This window comes from Emydura macquarii, unplaced genomic scaffold (assembly GCF_026122565.2).
Source record: "Emydura macquarii macquarii isolate MOO-44397 ecotype Brisbane River unplaced genomic scaffold, CSIRO-AGI_Emac_v2 contig_1045, whole genome shotgun sequence".
In the NCBI taxonomy this organism is placed as follows: Eukaryota; Metazoa; Chordata; order Testudines; family Chelidae; genus Emydura; species Emydura macquarii.
In genome coordinates, this window is record NW_027131182.1 from 11,991,073 (window position 1) to 12,003,815 (window position 12,743).

The 12,743-nt window shown below is 42.0% G+C and overlaps 1 long non-coding RNA gene across 1 annotated transcript; it reads left to right on the forward strand.

Moving 5' to 3' along the window:
• Positions 1 to 110: 110 nt before the first annotated feature.
• LOC137151297 (uncharacterized) lies at positions 111 to 11,863 on the forward strand. Its single transcript, XR_010919238.1, has 2 exons — positions 111 to 1,814; positions 11,828 to 11,863. It is a non-coding gene; the product is annotated as an uncharacterized lncRNA (long non-coding RNA).
• Positions 11,864 to 12,743: the final 880 nt, after the last annotated feature.

Sequence of the window (12,743 nt, forward strand, 5' to 3'; positions counted from 1 at the left end):
GAATCCTGTATAAAAGGATCCAGGTTAAAGTAGTGAGAAGGACTAGCTGGGGAATGGCTGGAGGGAAGAGACTTCAGGGAGCAAGATGGTATCTACAGGGCCCAAGCCAGCCAGGGAGAGCCCCTGAATAACTGAGGGAGAGACTGGCTGAAGAAGAAGCCCAGAGAGGGTGGCAGTTTCTTTGCTGTTATTTTAAATTTAGTTTGGGCAGTTGTGACCCCAGAAGGGGTAGGCAAAAAGACTGTGACCGGGCTGGAGGGCTGAATCACCTGACAGAGCAACCACCCCAGTGCTGGAGTGACTGTTGACTGGGGGAACTAGTCCCCCTGCGATGCCTAGCCGTGAGGGGGTGCATAGTAGTGAATGGACTCTTACAAACCGGTGCATTCAGCAGGATCTGCAGACCCTCTTCTGTCAAGGAGGGAAACTGAAGTTGTGGGATGCAGTGTGTGGAGGAAGCTGTTGGTGTGTTGGCTGAGCAGCAACCATCCATACGCCATCTTTCTGCAGGAGCAGCAGGCATGATGGGCCATGCAGCCAAATGTACAGATGGTGGGCTTTGTGGCCTGGCAGCATGAGCAAAGAGACTGCCATTTGCAGGGGAGGAATGCCTGGTGCAGAAGGCTTGGTCACTGGAGAGCTAAGTGCCTGCGGGAGGTAGCATAGCAGATGGTCCAGTGAGAAACAGACCCTGGTGACAGACTTGGAAGGGCAAGGGCCCACCTAAGTGCTTCATAGGTGCACAGGAGGGGCACATGAGGAGGTTCTGCCCCTTGAAAAATAGAGACCATTGAAAAACAAAGGTGAGCTTTGGTGAAGGTCCAAGAGAAATGGCATATGGTAAGGGAAAAGCCCTGCAGATGAAGGGAAATGGCCCCCAGAGCTATAAAGCAAAGTAGGATGACTGGCAAGAGTTTTGTTTTTGTTTTTTGCAGAAGTGTCAGGCGCTAGGTCACAGAGCCCTGGGACTATCTGGTCCATGGTGTTAGCCATCCTCACCCCTCTGAGTGACCAAAATATGGGGATTCCCAGGGAATGGCAGGATCCATTCAGCATGCAGAAGAAAAGTATGACCATTGAGGCTGCAATAACAGTGTCTGTTGTGGTCATGGCAGCACCAGTTACAGTTGTCAAGCAAACTAGTGCAGTGGGCATGAACACTGAAATGAGGAGTGGGGATATTGAAGGCCTAGTCACAATGATTCTGAAGAACCCCTAGGAATTGGCTGCTTCAAAAGAAGTCTGGCAGCAGGCCCTAGAAGAAAGGGATTACTGGAGCAGTCTAGTAAAGTTAGAAGGGGGAGCTGATATTGCAGACAGAGAAATGCTGTCTGGGGCCAGGGAGAATGTGGCTGATACAGGAATAGAACTTGCCCAGGGGTGGATGTGGGTTCTAAGGAGGGGAGTATACAGCTGGGGTGACTTGCCCTGTGAGCTGGATAGCCTGGGCCTATGCCAATGCTGATTGCAGGATAGGCCTCACCTGAGAGGAATCAGGTGATTCTTGTATGAAAGAAGCCAGGTTTAAGAACTGAGGGCCCAGCTAGGGAAAGGCTGGAGTGAAGAAACTACAGGGAGCAAGATGATGCCTACTGGGTCCTGAGTGAGCAGGGAGGAAAGCTCTCTAGGTGTGGAGGCTTGGGGAGTGACCCTGAAGAAGTGGCAGAAAGACTGGCTAAAGAAGAACCCCAAAGAGTGGAAGCTTTGTTTCTGTGAAAGACCGGTTTGGAGAGTGGTGATCCCAGAAGGAGTGGGCTAAAAGACTGAGACCTGGCCGGAGAGTAAAGTTACCTGGCAAAGAAACCAACACAGGGGTGAGTGGACTCTGTTACAGGCCTCAAAATAGGCACATGTACTCTGCAAAAATAAAGGTGCTCCTTCCTGCTGTGCAGTAGGAGTAACAGCCGAGGGAGATGTTCTCACCACTGCCAGTCTTCTCTCCTTTATAGCTTGGAAGGCCAGAAGGGACCACTGTGATCATAATCTGACCTGTATAACGCAGGCCACAGAACTTCCCCAGAATAATTCCTAGAGCAGAGCTTTAAGAAAAACACCCACTCTTGATTTCAAAATTGTCGTAATGGAGAATTTACCACATCCCTTGGTAAATTGTTCCAGTGGATAATTACTCACCATTAAAAAGTTATGCCTTATTTCCAGTCTGAATTTGTCTAGCTTCAATCTCCAGCCATTGGCTCATGTCATATCTTTGCCTGCTAGACTAAGGAGCCCACTGTTAAATATTTGTTCCCCATGTTGCTACTTAGACTGTAATCAAATCACCCCTAACCTTCTCTTCATTAGGCTAGACTCAAGGAGCTCAATTATAAGATGTGTTCTATCCTTGAATCATTCTTGGGGCTCGTCTCTGAACTCTAGTTTATCAGTATCTTTTTGAATTGTGAGCACCAGAACTGGATGCTATTCCTGCAGCTGTTGCGCCATTGCCAAAAATAAAGGTAAAATAATCTCTCCTGCACAAGATTCCCCTCTGTGTCCCAGGATTGCATTAGCCCTTTGGCCGCAGTGTTGTACTTGGAGCTCATGTTCAGCTGATTATCCACCATGACCCCCAAATCTTTTCCAGTGTCACTGCTTCCCAAGATAATCCTCATTCCTATAAGTATGGCCTATATTTGTTCTTTCAGTAGGGAGACACTTTCTTTGTTCATTGCTGTTAATGGATGTTTAAGAAACTCACAGGAGGCACTCACAGCATTGGATTGGGTCTGTAAAGATGTAAAAAGGATTTTTTTTAGAAGTTGGGATTCTGCCCTCCTTTTTTTTTTTTTTTTTGCTTTTTTTTTTTTATGATGTGTAAAGATCATTTGAAAGGGTTTGGTGGTCTTAATTTGCTGTAGCAGTATCAGGAATGTCAATTCTATTTCCTGGTGTTGATGGAGGCCCTCTTGGGGCTCCCAGCAAGAAAAAGCATTTGCCTAACAGTCAATACTACTCTGAGAGGTTAGTCCACCAATACATCTGAATAGATATTGACAAAACAAATTAAAACGGGGTTTTTCTAAAACCCTGACTAAACATCCTTTATTTCAATTACTCAACTTTCACTTTCTTGGCTCTTGTGATGTCAACATTTTACTAGTTCTCCAGCCATCAGTCTTCCCAATGTAAAAAGAGAGAGGACTATGTTTTAAAACAAATTCTTAAAGGCTGCCTTTGTATTTTCATAAAGAAGCAAAAAAAAAAAAAAAAAAGATGTACTTCAGTTTAAAGGGGAATAATGGATTTTCATCCAGTTAATTCCTAACGAAATGCAACATGTGATTGACTTAGATGCAAATCCAGGTACAGGAATGAATAGCCTTAAATGTACTTAAATTAAGGTTGTTGAGGTTCTTGTTTTTTGTTTTTTGTTTTTTTTCTTTTCAATCTGTAAACACTCAGAGGTAGATTAAACTGAGACTAAACAAATTCATGGTAAACCGGATCTCCCTGTACCTACCCCATGTTTAGCACCATGCCTTTCTGAAATGTTCAGATTCCAGTTTGTAGCTAGGCCTAGATCTGGAAGAGCTGAGGTTCTACAGAAAAAGATGCTCTGTTATTTCCAGCCATGATGTAAGTGAAAGTCTCATGTAAAAGGCCTAGTCTCACAGACTTCCAACTCAAGGTCCTGATCCTGCAAATACTACTGCAATAGCAGCACACTGCAGGATCGAGGCTCAGTTTGGCAGCTGTATGAGGCTTGGATAATTTAGCCAAACCAAATCCTAATTGAGAAACGTTTGAAGCACATCTATCATTACCTGTGTACTGAAATATGAAATAAAATAGCTTGTAGTGTAGGAAGCCAGGTTTTAGTGTAGGAAACCAGGTTTTATTCCAAAACAGCAGGTACTTATTCATATAATTCAATTAAATACAATTGTGTGCTTTAGGAGTTCTGCTATTTTCAGTTTATAAAAGTGCAAATTTAATAACCATGTTCCCTGTCCAGGACATTGCTTTCTAATCTAACTCCCACTTTAACTTATTACCTGAGCAAGCCACTAACTCAAAATTGAAGGCTATAGGTTAGCCTCAGATTTTTCTAGTGCAAAATGTTCATTTATGTGCTTGTACTTTATAAAGACCATGGAAAATTTTGAGTTTCTGACTAAATTCTGTAAAAATATCCATAGTATTTTTTCATCTTCTTCCTTCATCATTAATTCACATTCTAGATATATCTATCTAGGCTCTATTTTTATTTTTAGGGAGAGTTAGTCTAAGGAATGGCCGTATGTCCCAGCTCTCTCACTCATGTCCAGGGTTTGTACTGCAAATCAATGACTTTCAGAAATTTTAGTGAAATGACTTTTAGTGTAGGGTTCTTCAGGCCACCATCAAGCCTCCTTTGGTTCAGAAGCAGAGCCCAGCTGCTTGTGCAAAGGTCATAACGTAGGAGGAACTAATAGAATCAGAGAAATTGGAAATGGAAAAGACCTATTAGGCCATTCCAGATACTCTGCCTGCCACTGCCGGCTGGCTCTCTACAGGGCACTTTTTAGTGTTCAGTCTAGTTTTGAAAGACCTTAGCAATGGGGCTTCTGCTACTTTCCTAGGTGGGGAAAAGACCAGAGTTGGAGTTGATCTTGCTTTGAGCAGGGGGTTGGACTAAATGACTTCCTGAGGTCCCTTCCAACACTAATATTATATGAATCGATGATCTTGCACTGGAAGATTTTTCTTGTTCAGCCTGAATTTTATTTTTAATTCCATCCCATTACTTCAATCCCTGCATATAACTCTAAAATAACTTCTCTCTTCCTGGTGTTCACATCTCAATATAATTTAAAGCTATCATATTCCTTAGCTAAACTACACCTAGAAGAATTATTTAAGTTCAGCCCCAATGTGGACGAAGGGAGGGATTCTTTCGGCCGGGATAGGAAATATATACTGCTGAATAATAAAGGAGGGGCGCGCTCCTTTCAGAACGGACTGTGGTTTTGTTGCAAGGACTAATGAAGATAAACTGGCCATCAGGAAATTTAGACTTGAAATCAGAAGAGTGAAGTTCTAGAACAGCCTTTCAAGGGGAGCAGTGAGGACAAAAAACCGAGCTTGATAAGTTTATGGAGGGGATGGTACAATGGAACAACCTAATTTGGCAATTAACTGATCTTTGATTACTAGCAGTAAATATGCCCAATGGCCTGTGCTGATATGTTAGATGGGGTGGGTTCTGATTTACAACAAAGAGTTCTTTCTGGGTGTCAGGCTGGTGTGTCTTGCCCACGTGCTCAGGATTTAGCTGATTGCCATATTTGGAAGGAATTTTCCCCCAAGGCACATTAGCATAGGCCCTGGAGGGTTTTCGCCACCTTCTGCAGCATGGGCACAGGTCACTTGGTGGTGGGTTCTCTGTACCTTGAAGTATTTAAAATATTTGAGGACTTCAGTAACTCAGTCATAGGTTAGGGGTCTATTACAGGAGTGAGTGGGTGAGGTTCTGTGGCCTGCATTGTGCAGGAGGTCAGACTAGATCAGCCTTTCTCAATGACCAATCCATGGACCGGCATGGGTCCCTGAGATGTCCCTGACACAGTATAGGAAGCTGGTCCCTGGTATCAAAAAGGTTGAGGAAACTGAACTAGATGATCATAATAGTCCCTTCTGACCTTAAAGTCTATGAGCCTATCTATCCTCATAGGCTAATCCCTTTATCTACTGTGCTTCTCCCTGTATTCAATTGTCCCACAGTCATGCCATTTCTTTCCCTTTCTGCACCAAATGTCCATGCCCTCTTCCTCCCCCTCACTAGGAGGTCATCTTCCATGCCTCCTTTTTCTCTCTTCTCAAAGGGGTTCACCCTTTCCTCTAACTCTCATTTCTGAGTCAGGCTACTGTTAGGGCTCTGCCTTCCTCTGACACCCTCCTTTTGCCCAGTGTTGCCTCCTCTCTCTGTGGCTGTTGCCACAACCATTGAGAGATGTGTTGGATCTCAGGTCACCTTTACCTTGGCTCTCCATGTGTCAACATTTTTTCAGCTGAGCCAGCTATTCATTAAGCTGACCCCCCTCCCCCCCATGTTGTGGATGGAGGTTCCATTGACAACTCAGGAGGAGCCTACTCAGCTGCCGCTCATTCACAGTAATCCATGTGCTAGTGGTAGAAGCCTAAAGGTTTTCCTCACAGCCAAAAGTCAGTCACAGGGAGGAGGGCACCATAAGTGGGGAAACGGACCCAAAGATGACTCCACTGCTAATGCAGTTCACTGTTGGAGTATATAATGAGAGAGAATGGAAGTCTAGACAGAGGTTGGAAAGTTGGTCTAGTCTGTTTATAAAGCCATTAATTTGGTCATTGTTCTGGAATGAGTAGCTGGATGAAGAGGGTAAGCTCATATTCCAGTGATTGTTTTCCTTAAACAACCAAAAAAACCCAATCTTAATTTTACTTGTGTGACCCGTGGGAATTCCTGTTTCCTCACGTTTATGTAAAAAGTGTTTTGGGGTTTTTGGTTTTTTTGTTTACCACCCATGTCCGAGGACATAGTAAATATATAACCTAACCTCTGGTTTAAAAAAAAAAAAAAAAAAAATTACCTAAAGGGTACAGGGGTGAAAATATGCAGCTCAATCTTGTTGTCCCTAATGACGTACATCTCCCACTTTCTTCAATACTACTTCTTATGCCTCCAGTCCTGCAGACTCTACTTGGGTAAATCTCCTATACCAGTGTCTTTGGCATTATAGAAGAATTGGTAATGTAATACTTTATACACTACATCAACAACAGCATGTGAAAAAGACAGAGGTATTTGCTTTTATTTGAAGACAATTTAAACAAACAAAATGCATTGTACACCCCAAATTCAATTGCCACTTGATTGATTCCTTCCAAGTGATTCAGTTATTTTCTGAGAAATGAATGCATTGTGTTCACTTCAGAGAAGATTTTTTCCCCCCCTTTTCTAAACAGGAGCTATTTTTATATTCTGCCAAAGTTACATACATTAAGCAGCAAGTCTGATTTGCAAATACATTTGTCAGGTTACCATAATGGCTATTTCAGTGATGGGGCCGGGGGGGGGGGGGGAAGGAGAGGTTAACTAGATGTTTTGTGCAGCACTTACAAAATAATCTCAACAATAATAGTTACATTTTTTAACTCAGCAGGGTCTAATGACAGGGAGTGTCCAATCAACATTTGCTTTCCTTGTCGGCATCACATTTGCCTTACAATGAACAAGTCAAATAAGACAAAAAAATAAACCAAAAATCCTGTATTGACTGGAGGAGGAAAAAAAACTTTAATGTGCACAATAATACCCCTACGCTGTACTAAGAATTCAGTGCCCACACAACACAAGCCCGTCAAAACCTTTTTTGTTCCCACAGCTTAGAAACAGATATCAAATAGCTATGAGCTGGAAGAGCATGCTAGGTATTGGCATGCAAATGAACATACCTAGCATCCCACTTGCTTAAGAATTCCCATGTCTGAAAAAGTAGGCATTTATCGAACAACTTGTCCTTAGCCTGAACAGAAATATCATTTTTAATAAAAAATTTAAACATTTTATTTCTTTTTTGTTTCAATTCAGGTCACTGGAAAAAAAACAAAGTTAAAAAGAAATAGTTGCTGTATTTGCCATGGAAAGAAACAGTTGCTCTATTTACTATGGAATGCCTAATATCATGTATGCTAATAGAAAATTGTACAGAACTAATATCAATTGTATTTTTAGAAGTGGTTAGGTGACAAACTCCTGTATAATGTTTTAAGGAGGTCTTACAATTTGTATTTATTCATTTTTTAATTTTAAGCATTTTGGAAAACATGTTATGAATGTTCCTGTTTTTGTTGGAACAAAAAATATAATAAAAGAAAAATGTAGTGGCAGGGAATATTTTAAGGTGGAAGGAAGTGAGGGTAAGAAGTTGCAGCTGGTACTCTTGCAAGAGGGCTGTGGTCTTTTGCTGATGGAGCTGTCACCAGTCCTGCTGTGGGTGAAACAGTCTGGATTTTCTTGTGGTTGTCCCACCTCCCAAAGATATGTTTGTCCTGTTTGACCCTGCCTGTGGGTCTCAAATTTTGGCCCATCAGATAATTTCACATACAGAAGACAATTGTCTGATTATATTAAGAGAGCAGGCAGGTGTTACATCAGCAATATAAAGACAAGGGAATCTCAAGCCAAGATCCCCTTTTCACACCCCTTCCTTTTTTATAAAGAACTGAAGGTGGAAGTTGCGACCCTGACACTAAGCAGACTTTCGCTATAGGAATGCAGGAAAGTATCAGCTGCTGCATTCACACCATTATAACAACGTACAATAGAGGACAGGGCCCAAGGTCTGAATAATGTCTGGCTCCTAAAATTAAAGGTCATTGACCTGACACTTTGACTCTTCTGTACTTTACCACAGCTTCTGAACAATGTGCTTGAGTAAGATTTCAAGCACTAGCCTTACCAAATGGGAGGAGACAGGCATTTAGGAGGTGTTCTCTTTTACAAAAAGAAGACAGATTGACTTTTTGGTGCTATAGCAATGATAAATAAATCCTAAAAGCCTAACAGCGTTTTATATATAGACAATGCAAAAAATGTAATTCCTGTTTTGTGGGTGGCAGGGGTGGTACAAAGCAATACAAATAATGCCAAATAATTAATCATAGAGGTAATTTGAAGGCTTCCCAAAATAGGTATGTTTGTAGGAACTTGAGGCAGAGGTCCTGTCCTGTAATAACTGGAAAACTATTCAAGATGTATTGTAGTAAGAATGTGATGAGAAAAGTTACAAAGACATGAGAGAGGGAAAGAGACTTGGGTGGACTTGAGGACAAGAGAAGGGGTATAGGTTGGAGTACACTTTGATAGTTAGTGCTCTGAAGGCTAAGATGTTAAGCCAGTTTTAGGAGAAAAATGGAAGCAAATGCAGAGACTTAAGGGGCAAGACATATTGTAGAATAATGGGAAAAGAAGTTGATCTTTGCAGCATTCTGAATGGCTTAGAAAAAGGGGGACCAGGACCCCAAAGAGTAAGAAGAGAAGAGTTTGGGCTGAAATATTGGCAGATAGGAATAGAGGAGAGGGAAATGAAGGACTACACTGAGGATGAGACACTAGGTGAAAAAATACATTTGTGATTGATTTCATCATTGTAACAGTGAGATGGGAATGAATAAGATTACCTAGAGAGAGTGCATTGAGGGAGGCAAAAAGGGAGCTGAGGACTGACCTCTCAGGAACACCAACAGGGAGGGGGAACTGTAGACTCCAAAGGAAACATTGTAAGGAGGAGAACCAAGACAGCAATAAAGTCCAGAGAGCAATGAATGAAAAGGCAGTGGTCAGCAATGTCCAAGGCACCACAGTGATCTGAAAAGATGAGAAGAGGCCCTTAGATTTGATTAGAAGGAGGCCATTTGATACTTTAATAAAACCATTTTTTGCAGAGTGTGGTGAGCGAAAAGACAAAAGTGACAGAGTTTCATAAAGCTGGAAGGCAGGATTTTCCAGGTACAGAAACAATACTTGCTCAAGCAGTTTAAAAGCACAAAGTGGAGGGGGGGGAATAGGGTGGCCTCATTTATACATCAAAGATAGATGCCTTTGGGGGTGTGGCTTTATTTACATATCAAAGAAATAAAGGCCGTTAGCAGGGGAGGTCTTGTTCACATGCAGCTTGCTTTGCCCTTGCTTAGAGCACACTTCACTTTTTAGTCTTTCCTTTAGTAGTAAATTTCATTTCTGCTGCTAGCAAGAGTAAATGCTTTTACAGCAAATAAAATTTATTGCTTTAAGAGGTTATCACTTTTCCTGTATGTGCGCTTACAGACGAAGGTCAAAAGGAAAAATCCTTTTTTTTTTTTTTTTATTATTATTAAATCTGGTGCCAAAACAGACAGATTAAGCACGTGCTACCACAGCAAGGTAAATGAGAGCTAAGGCGCTTTGAGTGAATAAGCATCTTGTTTACTTACTACTCCTTTTTACAGTTATTGCTATAAACTTTCCTGACTTTTCAAGTAAAGAGGATAAGGGCATCAGGATTATTGGTGTGAGGGGGAGGGGAAGAGGGTTGCAAGTCAAGCAGTTTTTAATCAATTAAATCTGCTTAGAAGAGGGTGAGTTCAATCACCTTTGCTTTTAAAGACAGGCAGTAGCTAGTCCACATGCACACAAAAAAGCATTGTAGCATTTCCCATAAGGGGCAGAGTTCACTGCTGCTGCTTACCCTCATCCTCCTGCCATTCTGGGGAGAAGGATGTAGTACTGAACAGAGCAGTCAACCAACAAGCAAATCTGGGTCCAGCATGGGGCTGCTTATTCTTTTTTCCAATAAGAAGGTTGTACTTAGTACAATACCTGCAGTCCTGACAAAAGCAAATAGGAAAGCACAAAAATATTCCCAAGAACCATTCATGCACTGTCAATTACTCTATATTACTGTTTGAGTGAACTAAGTATGCTGGGTACTGCACAGAAACAATTAAACCCCCTTCCTCAGAGAGCATATATTTGAAGTTAAAGAACTGTCTCTGTATTTGTTCTGAACATGGGGAATGGCACCAATGTATGTGAAGCAGCTTGACTTAGTGGTCTGCTGAGCAGACAAGAAGGCAGAAACTTCTGAGTTTTGATCCTGCTTTGCCACTGCCTCACTAGATGGTCTTGAACAAGTCACTTAATTTCTCTTTCTCAGTTTCCCCTTTAGTAAAATGGGGATAGTATTTTCTTATTTGCATGATAGGCAGGAAGGAGAACTGTAGCAAGAATAAAAAGTCAGAAAGCAAAGCATTTTTTCTTCAAACTAGGCTACAGCCTCTTACTTGAGGCCAGATGGAAGCATTAAAATAGTTAGTCAGGCCTCATTGTCAGAAGGACATGTGAGGATCTTGCAGGCAGATATTGTTGGGTTAAAAGTAATAGTTTGTTATGTATAGCCCTTCCACGTATGTCAACAGGTTATATAAATAGGAGGAGGACTCCATTTTGGATTGGAATCCATATTGTGTTGGAGGCTCAGACAAGCAAGGTGCTGATGCTTGGCAGGTTGCCAACCAGCGAAATCTGCCTAGTAACTGTGAAAGGCAGGAAGCTTAAATTAGTGCAGTGTGCAAAAGGCAGAAAATCCCAGTATTCTGGTTGGCTAAGATCAGTCCCTGGAAACTTATATAAGGCAGTGAGGCCCAGAGTTAGGGGCTGCCTATTCCAGTGGTAGCATGGCTAGAGACTGTTTAATTGCATGGCGATGAATCAAGCAGATGAGTTCCAGGACAAGAAGCAGACAAGTATACCTTCTCCACCAGGAGAGGACAAGTAAAGAGACTAACTTGTAGAGATCCAGTGTCCAAGAATCGTGACCAGCACTCCCAGGAGGGGGAGAAGAGAAACTGTAAATAACATCACAGACTGGGGGAACCTGAGGGGTTGTGTTCTGGTAGTAGGCTTCTGGTTCATGCCCCCATTTGATCTCAACTCCAGTGTTTCATACTAGGGTTCCATTATTTTAGTAGGGACAGTGTCATTGGGAGTTGTGGGATCTTATTGTTTTCCTATCCCTTCCCATGTGTTACTGTCCCTAAATAAATTCTGTTCCTTGTTTGTACCTTACTATTTGTCACTCAGTCAAACCACCCGGTGATAGATACGGCAATCAGGGCGGACCAATTGTGCACAGGATTAATTGTTCAGGGAATGAAGTTGAGTGCACCCCTCTTCTATTTACTTTAGTAATTAGTGTCCCTTCCTTACAATATAGTCCTTGGGACTTAATAGTGAGGGTGCAAATTGCAGCTTCTTGCAGGCCAAAGTTCTGAGGCTGGAAGGGATGACAATAAAGTGAGTTTTTTCCTCCTTTTTTTAAAACAGGAAGAAGGAAAGAGGGAGACCTGTGGAAGATGCACACACGCACCTAGGGAGAAGTGTGTGTAAGTTACATAAGCCACTTGGAAGGGGAGGTGAAGAGGAAGATTAAAGATGACCAAATTTCCCATATGACTGTGAAAGAGTTGAGGAATGAGTGATTGTGAACAATTCAGTATTTTTTTCAAAACAAGAAAGAGGGAGTCCATCCATGTGATACTCTGTACCCCATGTTCATCCTTATAGTGCAACTGTAATGTTTAATGCAAAGTATGTCATGTAAGGTGTTTTTTGAAATGCTCATGACATGCTGAACATTATTGTTATGATAGTGTGCTTCTTGCAGTGTCACATGCATAGTTATGAAACTATGTAATATTCCCAAATGTGTGTCACAGGGCTTGAATAGATCCAGGCAAACACAAAGCAAAGTGAGAGTTCACACCTTGCTGAGGCATGCAGACAGGAACGATGGAGTGTCCTGAGCACCTGATAAGGCGATGCTTATTTGACTCTAGTGGAGGAAACCAGGCCCATTGCTGGACATGGCTGATCACCTGACCCCAAGGGTGACGAGAAAACATGTTAAAGGCAGACGGGTTTTTGTCTCGGGAGCTCTCTTTCTTTTGCAATCCACCTACACGACAATATCAAAACAAACTGCCCATGGGGAGGAGTCTGGGTGGGGGCCTACCAACCAGCCTGGGGGAAGATTAACTGTCAGAGACTTTAAGGCTACTTGAGGTGTTAAGTTTAGTTTAGAATGTGATTTGCTTTATTTTCTTCATGATCAAATCTGGCTCATATTATTCTGGTTTATAATCACTTAAAATCTTTCTGTACTTAATTAACGTATTTGTTTTTTATCTAAATCAGTGCATGTGGCTTGTGTGTACAAAGACTTTGTTTAGAGTGACAGAGC